The sequence below is a fragment of the Leptopilina heterotoma genome, unplaced genomic scaffold, assembly GCF_015476425.1.
Source record: "Leptopilina heterotoma isolate Lh14 unplaced genomic scaffold, ASM1547642v1 Lhet_45, whole genome shotgun sequence".
Classification (NCBI taxonomy): Eukaryota; Metazoa; Arthropoda; class Insecta; order Hymenoptera; family Figitidae; genus Leptopilina; species Leptopilina heterotoma.
This window is the reverse complement of record NW_025111086.1, coordinates 1977476-1995455: the sequence shown is the minus strand read 5'-3', so window position 1 is coordinate 1995455 and position 17980 is coordinate 1977476. Positions and strand designations below refer to the sequence as shown.

The following is a 17980-nucleotide window of genomic DNA, read 5'->3' as shown; positions in this document are numbered from 1 at the left end:
TTAGATGACTAAATTCTTGCGAAGAATTTTATAAAAATTTCTGAATATAATATTAAATTCCTGCAAATAATTTTATTATCCGTGCGAAGATAATTGAATTTTTCAAAGAATTTCATTAAAATTTTTGAAAATAATTTAATTCTTTCAAAAAATTGAATTTTTTTGTTGAATTTAAAAAAAAAATTTATGAATAATTACATTTTTCGAGAAATTCCTTTAAAATTGTAATAAAAATAATTGAAATTCTACGATGAGTTTTATTATTTATGAAAATAATTGAATTATTGCGAAGAAATTTATAAGGATTTTGTAAATAATAGAATTCCTGTGAAATAACAAATAAATAATTGAATAATTAAACAATTGGATAAACAAATTGATGAATAATTGAAAAAATGTAATAAGTTAATAAATAAATAAGTACAGAATTCAATAGACAAAAAAATTAACTAAATAAGTTTGTAAATAAATAATTAAACAAAATAAAAAATAAGTAAACAATTAAATAATTAAATAAGTGTATAAAGTAAGTAAGGAAACAATTAATTAAAAGGTTGAAATCGAGTTTACATTATACCCACATTAGCAGTATGATGACCTTCGATTCGTGAACAATAATTTTCGCGCGCACCAAAAGAAGAAATAACCACCTTTTGATCTATTAGAATTTTGCACGAATAATAATCATTGTGTATAGTGTAGATATAAATGTATATTCACACAAAAAGGAAAAAATAGACGTAATTTAAAGCATAAATCGACTTGCACTTTACTCCATTATTTGAATCGCATTATCGTTTATTATTGTCGACAGAGATAATGCAATTCTCACAAGTCTTCCCAAACTTTTTCTTTCTCCATTTTTTTTATTTTTTTTTTTTATTTTTTTTTTTTTTGTGTGTAAAAATATATCAACGCAAATTATATCGTTTAAGTCGTTATTGTTCGATTTATGATCGTTTTGCCTTTGGTATTTTATTGGATATCAAATTCCACTTCGGGGATTATTCTCAACCTTGAGTAGTATAAAGCACACGATACGAAAAATTTGAAAAAAAAACGTAAAGAAAAAAAAAGGAAAAGAAACCAAAAAATTAGTGTTAAAATTTGCCACAAATAAAAGGGTATAAGAAAAAATTATTATGTACAAAAATAAAGAAATAAAAAATCTATTTTTGTACAAAATAAAGAAATAAAATTTATACACAATAAAGAAATAAAAAAATTTATTTCGTACAAAATAAAGAATTTCATGGCAATGAAATTGAATTTTCCACGCGACTATTAATCGTGTAGTTTCTTTGTGTGTGGGAGGGGGAGAGTGCAGGTTACTTTCTACACGATTCCATGGGTCGCGCATCTTCATTGGGGGACACAAACACTCGAGTCTTAGGTGCTTATAGACTTGGACGTTAACTACAATGTATAATGGTTGTAGTTTAGATTAAGACTTATCCCCGATCGAGTGCGCTGTCCCCTTCCTTATTTCACAGGTTATATGCGGGCAACATGGCAAAAGAAAAACCGCCGCGATCGCGAAGAAGAGCTTCCGTATCCGTCACGATTCTCATTTACTTATTCAAGGTCTCCATATATACTTTCCCAAATGGCTTTCTTCATTCTTGAATTAATTTCTGGGTTTTTTTTCCTACTATTTTATTTAGTATTTTTTTACTATTTTTTTTACTATTTTTTTTACTATTTTTACTCTTTTTTCTATTCTTTTACTATTTTTTTTACTATTTTGTTACTATTTTTTTTACTATTTTTTACTATTCTTTCACTGTTCTTTTACTATTTTGTTACTATTCTGTTACTATTTTTTTACTATTATTATTCTTTTACTATTTTTGTTACTATTCTTTTACTATTTTTTACTCTTTTTTTCTATTCTTTTACTATTTTTGCTACTATTTTTTGTTACTATTTTTTACTATTCTTTCACTGTTCTTTTACTATCTTGTTAGTATTCTGTTACTATTTTTTTACTATTATTATTCTTTTACTATTTTTGTTACTATTCTTTTACTATTTTTTACTATTTTTTACTATTCTTTTACTATTTTTGTTACTATTCTTTTACTATTTTCTTACTATTCGTTTACTATTTTTGTTACTATTCTTTTACTATTTTTTATAATTCATAGAATTGAGAAAAAACGAAAAACCATGAAATAAAAAAAAATAATGCACGAGGGGAATCGAACCTAGGACAGACGATCTTAAATCCAACGCGCTAACCACTAAGCTACGACACTTGCGCAACGTTTGAAATTTTGAAAAAAAAAATTCGGCACGTTTCTTGTAACAATCTTAACAATATTGGAATAATTTTGCACTTATTCAACAATTTTAAAATAGAAATACTATAAAAAACATTGAATTTTCAGTAAATAAAGAGCAAAATGAAAAAAAAAGTTTGAAAAGGCAAAAAGGAACAAATTCAAAGGGGTGAAAAAACTCTGAAGTGATCGGTCAGTGAGGATGGTGGAGTTACAGAGAATCCTTTTCTCTCTTTTCCATCGGAAGTCGAGGAAGGTCAAAGGACGAAAGGAACCACCACCGTGGGATCCACGGTGAGATAACTACAGGTCATGAGACTCGAGAGGAAGGAAACAAGTGCGAGAACCTCTTCCCAAGCTTCAACTCGATTCGACAGAAAATCAACATAAATACATTATTACGCAACAAAAAAGCGCATGCTATGCTACTTTCACTCTTATAAATCAAAAAGAAAAAAAGAAAAAGAAAAATAAACGAAGCAGAAAAGAAAAAATTTCTTTTTCCATCCTTTTTTTCTTTTCTACTTCGTTTATTTTTCTTTCAATTTTTCTTTTTATTTTCTTTTTTTTCAGCAAAGTTAAAAAAGAATAGAATAAAAAGAGAAAAAATATGAAAAAAGAAGAAACAGAAAAATAGGAAAATAAACTAAACAGAAAAGAAATAAAAAAGACAGAAAGGAGAGAAAAAGAAAAAAAATAGGAACGAAAAAGAAAAGAGACGAAAGAAGCAAAGAAAATGGAGAGAAACAGAAGAGAAAAAAGAAAATAAAATCAAAATAAAAGAAGCAAGTTTTTTTTCCGTTTGGTAATTTTTTTTTTTTTGTCAATTTGTCAACAATTTTTTTTTTATTGGTTTTAAAGTTAATTGTAAAATTGTCTCGTGTGTCCCCCCCCCTTTGTGCTTTGCGATAATGTGTCGCGTTAACTTTCATTTCGATCCAATTTCTCGATAGTTATCAATACAACAGTCTACTTGGTATACTGTTTTTCCACGTGGTTCTCACGAGCGATGACACCGTACGCCAAATGGACACGAAATAGATCGAAATCGGTCAGGGAAATTGGAACAACATTGTAGCTGTATAGCTGCAATACAGTAGAGCACGCCAGTTTTGCAACTATGTTTATACTTAGGGAAAAAAATAATAAACAAAAAAAAATATAAAATAAAGTAAAATAAATAAAAAGAAAAAAATAAAAGAAAAGAAAAAAACAAAAAATAGTATAAAATAAAAAGTACTATAAAGTACTATAAACCCTACAAAATACTATAAATAGAAGAAAAATAAAACAAAAATACAAGAAAAGAAAGACAAGACAAATAAAATAAATACCATAAAAAATATTTTTTAAAAATGCAATAAAAAAATAAAATGTAGTATAAAATAAAAAGTACTATAAAATACTATAACCTAAAAAAATACTATATGGAGAAAAAATATAGAAATAGAAAAAATAAAACAAAATAGAGAATAAAAATATAAAATAAAAATAAAAGAAAAAAATAAATGATAGTATAAAATAAAAAGTACTATAAAATACTATAACCTAAAAAATACTATATAGAAAAAAAATATAGAAATAGAAAAAATAAAACAAATTCCAACAAAATAAAAAATAAAAAAAAAATAGAGAATAAAAATATAAAAGAAAAATAAAAGAAAAAATAAATAATAGTAAAAAATAAAAAGTACTATGAAATACTATATACCCTAAAAAATACTATAAATAGAAGGGAAATAAAACAAAAATACAAGAAAGAAAAATAAAACAAAAATTAAATAAATACAATAAAAAATAAAAAAAAATGTAATAAAAAATAAAATATAGTATAAAATAAAAAGTACTATAAAATAAAATATAGTATAAAATAAAAAGTACTATAAAATACTATAACCTACAAAATGCTATATAGAGAAAAAATATAGAAATAGAAAAAATAAAACAAAATACAAAAAAAAATGAAATAAGTGCAAGAAAAAAATAAAAGAAGTAAGTTAAATAAGTAAAAAGAATTAAATAAAAATAAATAAAAGACGTAAAATAAATCAAAAGAATTAAATAAATAAAAGACGTGAAATAAATAAAAAAAAATTGTAGTAGAAAAAAATACCATGAAATACTATAGTACTATAGTATTTAAATATTTTATACCCTATAAAATATTTATAAATAAAATCATTTCTTTATAAAATTTCACATGAATAAAAAATCATTCTCATTTTGTTATCCTTCATGTCACGAAAATTTAAATATTTTAATGAAGATTGCATCTAATCGTATCGACAATTCGCAATAATATAGTTTCCCTCCACGATAACTATATATAAATATATGCGAGTATACAATTGAAGAAAAAAATTTAATTGCGCCAATTTCTTAAAGGGACAAATAATAATAGACTTGTAGATTTCTTTTTCTTTTTTTTGTTATCTGAAAATTACATTCACGAATGCTACAATTTTCTACCAGTTTCTTTTTTTCTTTTTTTTTTTTGTTTGTTATTTTACATTCTATGACAATAGAAAGAATGGGAGGGAAAATTACTTTCAAACTTGTGTATATCATTCTGTTAATTTCACTTTCTTTACTCTTCATATAAAATGACAATTTAAATTAGTTTAAATTAGTTGGACTTTTGAGTTTATGAAATCACGACAGAACATTCAACGAGCATTGCAAACATAGAAAATTGAGTTGCTTCGAAATAAGAAAATTTATTTTAATATTTCATAATTTATTTATTTATCTATTTATTTATTCATTTTTCTATTTTTCTATTTATCTATTTATCTATTTATCTATTTTTCTATTTTTCTATTTTTCTATTTTTCTATTTTTCTATTTATCTATTTTTCTATTTTTCTATTTTTCTATTTATCTATTTTTCTATTTTTCTATTTTTCTATTTTTCTTTTTTTCTATTTTTCTATTTTTTAATTAATTAGTTTATTTATTTATTTAGATTTATTTGTAAAAATACGAAAATGTAATTACTTTAAATATTGTTTCCATTGAAATAAGTATTTATTTAAAACAAATAATTTTTATTTAAATCAAATAAATTCTATTCGAATCAATAATTTTACTATTTTTGTTTTTAAAGCAAATAGAATTTAATTATAACTAGAGTAAAAAAATATTCGATGCAAATAAATATTTATTTGCAAATTTATTTATTTTTATTGTTCCAGCAAATTAAATTTAATTAATATGAATAAAAATTGTCCGTTGCAAATAAATATTTATTTGCAAATTTATTATTATTTTCATTGTTCCAGAAAATTAAATTTAATTAATATGAATAAAAATTTTTCGAAGCAAATAAATATTTATTTGATAAAAATAAAAGTTTATTTGATGCGAATTAAATATTTATTTGACAAATATAAATGTTTCTTCGATGCAAATAAATTTTTATTCGACAAAAATAAATGTTTATTCGGTAGAAAAAAAATATCAATTGGTTGAAAATAAATATTTGTCCATTTATACATTTATTGATAATAAAAAAATATTTATCCGCACTAAATAATAAATATTAATTATAAAAATAAATTATAAATATAAATATTTATAAATATAAATATTTATTAATAATAAATATTTATTTAATAATACACAGGTATAATCAATTATTTTGAATCAAATAAACTTTTTTCCCAGCGTATGTAGAATAAGAGATAGAAGATAAATATAACAATAAAATCGTATAAATCGAAAAGAAACAGTGGATTTGAAAGAATAAGGGAAAAAGAGACACTAATAGGCTAAAAATAATTTAATAGATATGGACAATGATAAAACCGTATTATCCAGAAAAAAATCCAGATTCATTATTTCTGCATTTAAATTCATCTCCAATGTCCTTGAGTTTATTTATATAAAATTGCAAAGAAAAAACAAAAATAAAAAATAATTTTTTTCGCGTCGTCGGAGGAATAAAATTTTCCAAACAAAATAAAAGTGAATTAGCATTTATAAAATTTTCTTTTTTCTACTATATGCTTGCATTGGAAATTTTCTGCTAAATTAAAACATGCCACGAACCTGTTTCTTATTTTATATACGACAATATATATATATGTGTATACACTAAACGGATGTTCTAGTTGGTAAAATTATCGATTGTGAATCGCGACTTTGAATATAATACGTATCGAACACGGCATCTTGTTAAACGAATGAAACTGGAGCATGTTTGATTCTTTATTTAATCAAGGCGCACTTTATACTATAAACACGATTCCTGTAATCATGTCCTCTCTCTCTCTCTCTACCACTAAATTTTTTTACTAATTTAAAATTCACGAAATATGTTACATCGATGAATGATAAATTGATAATTGCACTTTATCGTTTTGTTTCACAAAAATATTTTCAATATTTAAATTTATTGCGGCAATCTGATTTTATAAACAAAGTGTGCTGGAAATATTTATGTTTTGATTTCCTATCAGTAGAGAAGGTAAAATTTTTTTCACATTTTTTTTACTAATTTTACTAATTATTTAATAATAATAATAATAATAAATAATAATGAAAAAATTTTCTTATTGTCGAAAAGAATCAAGAGTAAAATTTTTTTAGGCATCGTACTCGATAATTAATTTTAAAAAAGTAGTTTAAAGACAGAAAAAAAGTAGTAAAAACGTAGCTATCGAAAAATTTGAACTTAACGATTTAATTTTTTTATAATTTCTTAATTACATTCAAAAATTAAATAATTTTTTCAAATAAATATTTAAATACCTATTTATTTATTTATTTATTTATTTGTCTACAGGAATTAAAACATTTCAAATGATTTCAATGAAACGCATTTTTGAATTTTAACTATTTCTAAAAAATTAAAAAATTAATTCTTTCAAAATTCAATCATTTTTTTTTTTTTTTGAAATTTATAAATAAAATTATTCAAAACTTTAATCATTTTATTTTATTCAATTCTAAATAAATTCTTATTACAAATTTACGAGAATGAAATTATTTAAATACAAAAATAAATAATTTATTGAAGAATTAAATTTTTACGAAGAATTGCATTAAAATTTTTGATAATAATTATATTCATTTTCAAGAAATGTAATTAAAAATTAATTGAAAATAATTATTAAACTCTAAAAAACAAATTACAGCAAACTTTTTTAAATAATTGAATTTTTTCCAAGAATTTTATTAAAAATTTTTAAGAATTGCGTTTTTAGCGGAATTAATATAAAATTATATTAAAAATAATTGAAATCCTGTTATGAGTTTTAATATTTATAAAAATAATTGAATTCTTGCAAGGATTATTATTAAAATTTCTGAAAATAATTGAATGTCTGAGAAGAATTTTATTATTTATAAAAATAATTGAATTTTTGAAAAGAATTTTATCAAATTTTGTAAGAAATAATTGAATTCATGAGAAGAATTTTATTATTTTTGAAAATAATTGAATTCTTGGAAGATTATTAATTTTTTTTTTAAATAGTTGAATTCTTGCAAAGAATTTTATAGAAATTGCTGAAAATAATTGAATTTCTGCGAATAATTTTATTATTCGTGAAGATAATTGAATTTTTCCGAAGAATTTTATTCAAATCTTTAAGAATTCCTTTTTTAGCGGAATAAATATATAAAATTATTTTTAAAATAATTGAAATCCTGTGATGAGTTTTATTACTTATGAAAATAATTAAATTTTTGTCGCCGAACTTCAATAAAGTTTTTAAAATATGTAATTGCATTCTTGAGAAGAATTTAAAAAAATATTTTTAAAAAAATGATTTTTTTGAAAAAATTTTATGAAAATTGTGTTTTAAATCATTGAAATTCTTTGAAAATTGTACATTAGTTATTAAAATAAATGAATTCTTTCAAAAAATTTTTTTAAAATTATATTAAAAACAATTCAATTATTATAAAGAATGTCATTAAAATTTTTAAAAATAATTGAATTCTTTGAAAGAATTTTATTAAAATTTTTAAGAATAGTTGCATTTTTCGCGGAATTAATTTAAAATTGTTATAAAAATAATTGAAATCCTGCGATGAGTTATAACATTTATAAAAATAATTGAATTCCCAAGAAGAATTTTATTATTTATGGAAATAATTGAATTTTTGCAAAGAATTTTATTATTTATGAAAATAATTGAATTCTTGCAATGATTATTATTAAAATTTTAAAAAATAATTGAATTCCTGAGAAGAATTTTTTTATTTAAAAAATAACTGAATTTTTGGGAAGTTTATTAATATTTTTTTTAAATTGAATTCTTGCGAAGAATTTTATAAAATTTTTTAGAAAATAATTGAATTCCTGAGAAAAATTTTATTATTTTTAAAAATAGGTAATTGAATTCTTGGAAAGTTTATTAATTTAAAAAATAATTGAATTCTTGAAAAGTTTATTAATTTAAAAAAAAATTAAATTCTTGCGAAGAATTTTATTAAAATTTTTAGAAAATAATTGAATTTTTGAGAAGAATTTTATTATTTATAAAAATAATTAAATTCTTGCGAAGAATTTTATAAAAAATCTATTTAAATAATTGATTTTTTTCGAAAAATTTTAGGAAAATTCCTTTTTTTAATAATAGAATTCCTGTGAAAATTTTCTTATTTATGAAAATAATTGAATGTTTACATTTTTCTGGAAATTCTCGAGGGAAATTAATAAAGAAACAACTTTGAGCTCGATGAAAGGTGAAAGAAAATAATGAATACATTGGGAAGAGAAGACAAGTTTAAAGGCAAAAAAAAAGAAAAAAAAAAAATGATTCGATCTTGTTTTCAGGTTTGTCAAGTAGAAGTGCCTTCGCGAATCGATCCTCTTTTGTTTCAGTACTTAGTGTCGCCTCACGCAAGAAACTGGTCCACGTGATTTACGTGATACTGAGAAACGATAACGGCTACCTGTGCCGGAAACCAAGAAACTTAAAGAACGAAATGATTGCCCGACTGGTTTTAGTGGTCACGAACGCACTTTTATTCCACAATCCACTTGAAACATGTTCATTTCAAATGAAATCGACCAAATGAAGTTATCAACATTTTTCTTCCCTTATTCTCTTTAATTTTAAAACTATAGTCTATTAAAGTATATTAACTCTATTTATCGAAAATTTAAAATAATGTGCAATTTTTATTTCTAAACAAAATTTTTACTAACAATTGATTTTACTAACAATTATTTTTACTAACAATTCTTTTTACTAACAATTCCTTTTACTAACAATTATTTTTGCTAACAACTGTTTTTACTAACAATTTCTTTTACTAACAATTATTTTTGCTAACAACTGTTTTTACTAACAATTATTTTTGCTAACAACTGTTTTTACTAACAATTATTTTTGCTAACAATTGTTTTTACTAACAATTTCTTTTATTAACAATTGTTTTTACTAACAATTTCTTTTACTAACAATTATTTTTGCTAACAACTGTTTTTACTAACAATTGTTTTTACTAACAATTTCTTTTACTAACAATTATTTTTGCTAACAACTGTTTTTACTAACAATTATTTTTGCTAACAACTGTTTTTACTAACAATTATTTTTGCTAACAATTGTTTTTACTAACAATTATTTTTGGTAACAACTGTTTTTACTAACAATTATTTTTACTAACAATTATTTTTGCTAACAACTGTTTTTAATAACAATTATTTTTGCTAACAATTGTTTTTACTAACAATTTCTTTTATTAACAATTGTTTTTACTAACAATTCCTTTTACTAACAATTATTTTTGCTAACAATTTCTTTTACTAACAATTGTTTTTACTAACAATTCCTTTTACTAACAATTATTTTTGCTAACAATTGTTTTTACTAACAATTTCTTTTATTAACAATTGTTTTTACTAACAATTCCTTTTACTAACAATTATTTTTGCTAACAATTTCTTTTACTAACAATTGTTTTTACTAACAATTCCTTTTACTAACAATTATTTTTGCTAACAATTGTTTTTACTAACAATTTCTTTTACTAACAATTATTTTTGCTAACAATTATTTTTGCTAACAACTGTTTTTACTAACAATTATTTTTGGTAACAACTGTTTTTACTAACAATTATTTTTACTAACAATTATTTTTGCTAACAACTGTTTTTACTAACAATTATTTTTACTAACAATTGTTTTTACTAACAACGTTTACTAAATAAATTAGTAACCTTATCAAATAAATTAGTAGTTTTCTACTGCAAATTAGTAGAAGTTATTTCGAGTTTTTTTTCTGAATTTTGTGACTGTGAATGAACTGATACAAAAAATAAATCTGAGAATTTTTCCCTAAATATCGTTTAGTACAAGAATGAATGTTAAGAGAATTAAAATCCGCCCCTCCCCTCCTCACAGCAGATTTGATAACAAAAAGGATATATTAAGTGTTGGAAGTGAAGAAAGGTGTTGAATGATAAGATGCCGATTAGGATTTTTTTTTGCGGCAGAAGTCAAATAACAAGAACGTTATTTATAAGGAGACATTTGTGTCTGTATATATATGTATGAAAGTTGCTGTTGTCTATATACATACAAAATGGTAATTTCCGCTTTATACAAACTATATATAGGTAATAGACAAATATTGCCTGAAATGCATTGAGATATTCTTTTGAAAATTCCATCGATACACTTTCAACGAGAATCGAATGCTTTTATTTTAATTCTGTGTATATGTGTTTGTGAGTTTGAGATTTTCTAGATTTTAATCATTCTGATTTAAATAACATTATCAACAATAATTTACATTCAACAAAACGAGAAGAAAAATCGAGGAATTCGATTTCACTTTTCAAATTCACATTTCACTTTTAGATGGTGAATTTTTTAAAAAATTTAGACAATTTTTTAAACTTGGAGCTATTTTTTTAAATCGTTTTCTTATTATACTCTGAACACGGAAACCATTAGTTACAGCTATTGTCAGTTGTGACAAGTGATAAAATTATTATCAATTCAATTATTATTATCAAGAATTTTTGAACTAAAATTCTTCTTTAAATCGATTATTTTTAATAATTTTCGAAGAAGTTTTTTGACAATTTTCAAATCCATTTGTTTACAATTCAATTTTATAAATTTTCTATTATTTGTAAATTCTTCAATTAATTATATTATATATATTAGAAAATAAAAACTTCAAATAATTTTTAAAAACTAATCAGCAATTAAACTTTCTCAAAAAAATTAATTCCACAGAATTTCTAGTTAAAACGATGAAAATTTTTGATTTACGAAGATTTTAATTTGCAACCATTTCAAAATTCAATAATTTTTAAAAGAATTTTTAAAATTTTCTAGTAGACTAGAATTCAATTATTTAAATACAACAAAACAATTTATTGAATACTTGCATGTTTCTTAAAATTATATTCTCATAAAGAATTTTATCAACAAATTTTTAAATAATTGAATTCTTCGAAAGAGTATTATTAAAAATCTTATATATAATTGAATTCATGGGAAGAATTTTATTAAAATTTTATAAATAATTGAATTTTTGGGAAGAATTTATAAAAATTTTATAAAAATAATTGAATCCCAGTTAAAAAAATATTGTTCAAATAATTGAATTATTATGAAGAATTTTATTGCAATTTTATAAATAATTGAATTCCAGTAAAAAATTTTATTATTTGTGAAAATAATTGAATTCTTGCGAAATGTTTTCTAAAAACTTTTAAAAATAATAGATTTCTTACGAAGAATTTCAGAAAAATTTTTTTAAATAATTAATTTTATTCAAAAAATTTTATGAAAATTGTATTTAAAATAATTGAATATCGATAAAAATGTTATTATTTATGAAAATAATTGAATTTTAGGGGGGGAATTATATTAGTTTTTTTTAAATAATTGACTTATTTTGTGAAATCTTATTAAATTAGTAGATATTGAAAATAATTCAATTCTTGTGAAGAACTTTGATAAAATTTTTAAGAATAATTGAATTTTTCGATGGATTTGTTTCAAATTCTATAGAAAATAATTCAATTTTTACTAAGAATTTTATTTTTTATCAAAATAAAACTATAAAAAATTCAGATTTTCAAAGATTTTAATTTTATACCTTTTCAAAATTCAATTATTTTTAAAAATTCACGCTACATGCTTTTTTAATATTCAATTCTAATCTAAAATTTTAACTGAAATCCATTTTTAAATCAATTTTTATTAGAAAATTTTACTAGAATTCAATTATTTAAATATTTATTATTAATGAAAATAATTGAATTCCTGAAAATAATTTTATTTATTTACGAAAATAATTGAATCTCCGTTAAAATTTTATTATTTATGAAAATAATTGAATCGTTGTGAAGATATTTATAAAAAAATTTGTAAATAATTGAATTTCTGTGAAATTTATATTATTTTATGAAAATAATTAAAGATTTGCGTAGAATTTTTATTAAATAATTGAATTCTTTTGGAAAAATTTTTGAAAATAGTAGATATTAAAAATTATTGAATTGAGGAAAATTTTTGAAAATAATTAAAATTTTGCCAAGAATTCTATTAAAATTCAAATTTATTTTTGAAAATAATTGAATTTCGAAGAAGAATTCAATTATTTCTAATGATAATTGAAATTTTGACGAGAATTTTTTAAAGAAATTTGAATATAATTGAATTTTTGCAAAGAATTTTAGTACTTTTGAAAATAATTGAAGTTCTGCTATCATTTGCAATTTCTCTAAAATTCCCCAAAATTTTATCGTACAATTTACGGAATTTCTGCAAATATTCCACGTTGTATATTTTTGTAGAGTTTTCGATAACTTTTAAGAACTGTTAAAAACTGTTACCAACTTCAATTAGAGTTGGTAACAGTTTTTATATTTTTTTAATATTATTTCCTTAGTATATTTTTTAAATTTTTCATTCCTTTTTTATTATTTCTACACGGAAGAAAATCCTTAGCTGATAAAAAATTGTTAAACTATTACCAACTCGAATTGGAGTTGGTAACAATTATTTATACGTTTTAATATTTTCTTATTATTACATTTTTTTAATTTTTAATTTTTTTTAATTAATTTTACACGGAAAAAATCCTCAGCTGATAAAAAACTGTTAAGCAGTTACCAAATTCAACTGAAGTTGGTAGCATTTGTCTTTTTTTAACAGTTTTTTAAAAGTTATCGAAAACTCTAAAAAAATGTACAATATTTGCAGAAATTCCGTACGGAAATTCTTTACGGAATTTCACACAAAATTTCCGTAGATCGGTTTCTGTAGAATCGTTTCACGTGGGCTTACGAGATTTACAGACCCAGTTCAAGCCCTGTCAAATTGAAACGAATGAAAATAATTGACCGGCTTTTCTCTAGTCGTCAAGGAATTATTATCGGCTTAAATTTGAATTTACGATACGAGGGGAAAAAACTACCGTCTACCAGACTGGAACTATACGCCAAGCCAAATCTGCTGAATAACCCAGTGAAATGAATGACAAAACTGAAAACTCAGTAAATTATTCCCTCGAAATGCAAATGAAAGGATATGGATAAAATGGATAAAATGGATAAAATGGATAAAATTGAAAAGTGAATTCGAAAGTGCAAATTATGTAAAACGAAATGGTCACGGTGTGAACATTGAACAATGACCTTTAATGAGAATAAAGTTAAAAGCACATTGGCGCTTTGCGTCGATTCCCATGAAACTGTATGCATCAGCATCAGAAGCAGTAGCAATAGCAGCAAACAGCAGCAGTAACGTAATTAGATCGTTCATCCCTATGGTAACTGTTTTCTGTCGAGTCATGCACATATTTGTATAGTCCAATTAGTCCTTCTATCAGTTCTCAATGCATTGCCCAGGCGCACCAGTTGGTTTTACAAACTCGACTTATCCATTTCAAGTATAATACTCGTCTATCTTTTTTTCCCTCCACCAGTCACTTGACTCTCGACCAAAGCAACATTCAATCCCATTTAAACGAGATGAAAACAAAAAGAAGAATCACACATGAGAAGCAAGTGAACACTATTATACACTATCACTTTCCGACTTTTGTCCCTCGTGACATAAACCAACGGTGGTTTTCTAAACAAACAGTTTTACAAACATTGAATATCAAATATATGCAAAAACCCCCGAGAGTGCGCATTTTTTGATGATAATTGATGATGGAAGAAAAAAAAGCTCTCTAATGTTAAAACAGCGCGAAAACCTGTTTAGAGAGAGGAAACGAAACGTCGTCATGCCGTTGATGGTAATTACTCGTTACAAAACAGAGACACGACGTCGATGACCCTTCGTGTGACCCGTTTCCCTCTCCCCTAAGATTACGCTAAGCGATCACGAGGAACCTCTTTTGTTTTGTGTCCGTGTGTGTGTTTTGTAAACATGGATATATGTGAAAAAGGATCGTCGAGGTCGAATTTCGATTTCGACGAAGATCAAGATCTCCGGGGGCTTAATTAGAGAGAGGAAGCAAAACAACGATATACGGAATTCGCGCAGTCTTTCTTGCTTATAAAAGACCATCTGGAGTCAGGAGAGTACACGTTGCTAATGTTTTTTTTTTTTGCTTCAGTCCACGATAGTAACGAGTTTGTGTGTATGTTTTCCAACAGCTGATTACGCGATTTCAACGCGAAAGTATTCTAGTTCCTGAAAATGGTTTGACAATATTTTCTACTGTGCTACTTTTTTTACTACTAATTCTTTACTATTTATTGTTTACTACTTCTTGTTTGCCACTAATTTTTTTACTATTTATTGTTTACTATTGTCTACTATTTATTCTTTACTATTGTTTATTTAATGTTAACTATTGTTTACTACCGTCGATTGCGATTATCATTAATTGCAATTACCGTTGGTCATGATTCCTATTACTTACAATTACCGTTAGTTGTGACTTCCATTAATTATTGCAATTATGATTAATTCTGACCATCGTCGATTGAAAAAACTATTCATTGCAATTACCGTCAGTTATGACTCCCATTAATTACAATTACCGACGGTTGTGACTACCATTATTTGTAATTACCGTCGATTGTAACTCCCATTCATTGAAATTATGATAAATTTGACTACCGTCGATTAAAATTACTATTAATTGCAATTACCGTCAGTTGTGTCTAACATTCTTTGTAATTACCGTCGGTTGTAAATATGATTAATTGTGAGTAGCATCGACAGAAAATACAATTCAATACAATTACCGACGATTGACTCCACAATTAATTACAATTACCGTCGATTGAAACTACTATTAATTGACATTACCGTCGATTGAAACTACTATTAATTGCAATTATCGTCAATTGTGACTAACATTGTTTGTAATTACCGTTAGTTGTAAATATTATTAATTGCGACCAGCATCGACTAAAATTAGTATTCATTACAATTACCGACAACAGAAACTACTATTAATTGTAATTACCGTCGATTGCAACTACTATTAAATGCAATTACCATCAGTTGTGACTCTCATTCATTCTAATTACCGTCAATTGCAAATATGATTAATTGTGAATAACTTGAATTGAAATTTTTATTCATTACAATTAACGACGATTGATTCTACTATAAATTACAATTACCGTCGATTTAAACTAATATTTATTGCAATTACCGTCAGTTACGACTACCATTATTTGTAATTACCGTCGATTGTAACTCCCATTCATTGCAGTTATGATTAATTTGACTACCGTCGATTAAAACTACTATTAATTGCAATTACCGTCAGTTGTTACTAACCGTCGATTGTAACTCCCATTCATTGCAATTATGATTAATTTGACTACCGTCGATTAAAATTACTATTAATTGCAATTGTCAGTTGTTACTAATATTTTTTTGTAATTACCGTCGGTTGTAAATATCAATTATTGTGACTAACATCGACTAAAATTACCATTCATTACAATTACCGACAATTGAAACTACTATTAATTGTAATTACCGTCGATTGAAAGTACTACTAATTGCAATTACCGTCAGTTGTGACTCTAATTCTTTGTAATTACCGTTAGTTGCAAATATGATTAATTGGTAATATCATCAATTGAAGTTACTATTCATTACAATTACCGACGATTGACTCTACTATTAATTACAATTACCGTCGATTGAAACTATTATTCATTGCAATTACCGTTACCGCTTTTGATTCCTAATAATTGCAGTTACCATCGGTTATGACTACCATTAATTACAATCACCGTTGGTTGTGAATTCCATTAATTGTAATTATAATTCATTGTAAACACCGTAGATTGAAAATACAATTACAATTACCGTCAGTTGATCTCTAAATAATTACAATTACCGTTAGTTGTGACTGTCATTGTTTGTAATTACCTTCGGTTGAAAATATTAATTGTTACTCAAATTACTAATCATTACAATTACCGACGATTAAAACTACTCTTAATTGTGACTACCGTCGATTGAAACTACTATTCATTGCAATTACCGTCTGGTGTGACTACTATTTTATGTAATTACCATCTCTTGTGACTATGATTAATTATGACTACTGTCGATTGAAACTACTTATAATTGCAATTACCGCCTGTTGTGACTTTTGCAAAATTACCGTCAGTTGTATTTACAGTTACTTCTAGTTACCTTTAGTGTAAACCAATATTAACGCAAACTGTTGTCTATATAACTGCTATATATAGGAATTTAAATCTAAATATTGTAACTACAGTCGTTTATAACTACCGTCAGTTGTTTTTGTCACTAATAGGATTTACCTTTAGTTGTATTTACTATTAATTATAACTACCGTCGACTGCTCCTACCATTGCAGACGAAATAATTTAGATCTACCAAGAAATTTTAATTAATTATAATTAAAAAATGAAAATACAATCGCAATTATAGTAACCAGTTGTGTAATCTTTAAACGAAAACTACCATTATTTGTAACTACCGTCAGCTGTATTAATTAAAAGTGGTACCCAGAATTGTTATTACCACTTATAACTAGTTATCCGTATGTATATATCAAAATAAGTTGTTTTTTTACTATTAATAGAAACAAATAACGCTTGTAATTATTGCTACTGGTAAGTACCGTTAGTCAATATCGATTAATATTGTCTCTATTACCGGTTCGAACTATCAATAACGAAAAAAGTACCGTTCTTTGTAACCAGCATGGATTGTAGCTGCTGTTAATTATGAGAATTGTTTAACATTAATTGAAACTACCGTCGATTGTGCCTACTGTTAATTGTAATTACCGTCGAGTGTGACTACTATTAATTGTAAATACCATCGACTGTGGCTACAATTAATTCTAATCACTACCGACTATGGCTACTATTAATTGTAATTACCGTCGACTATGACTACTATTAATTTTAACTACCGTCTACACTGATTATTGTTAATTTCAGCTACCGTAAATAGTTTAAATACCGTCGGTTGTGTCTACCATTAATTATTACTTCTATCAATTGTGTCCACCATTAATTGTTAACACCGTCTGTTGTAAATACTATCTATTGTAACTACCGTCGACTAGGACTGTCATAAATTAAAATTACCGTCAGTAGTGTCTACGATTCATTGTAACTACTGTCAAGGGTAAGTACTGTTAACTTTAACTATCGCAAACGGTAACTACTGTTAATGTAAACTATCGTCAACGGTAACTATTGTTAATGTTAACTACCGTCAACGGTAACTTCCGAGTAATGTCAACTACCG

General features: G+C 24.3%; 1 protein-coding gene across 1 annotated transcript in view; it reads right to left on the bottom strand.

Annotated features, from left to right (window-relative positions):
* LOC122507149 overlaps window positions 1-17980 on the bottom strand; it is a 614585-nt gene that overhangs the window by 317893 nt on the left and 278712 nt on the right. The gene's annotated exons all lie outside the window — the stretch shown is intronic.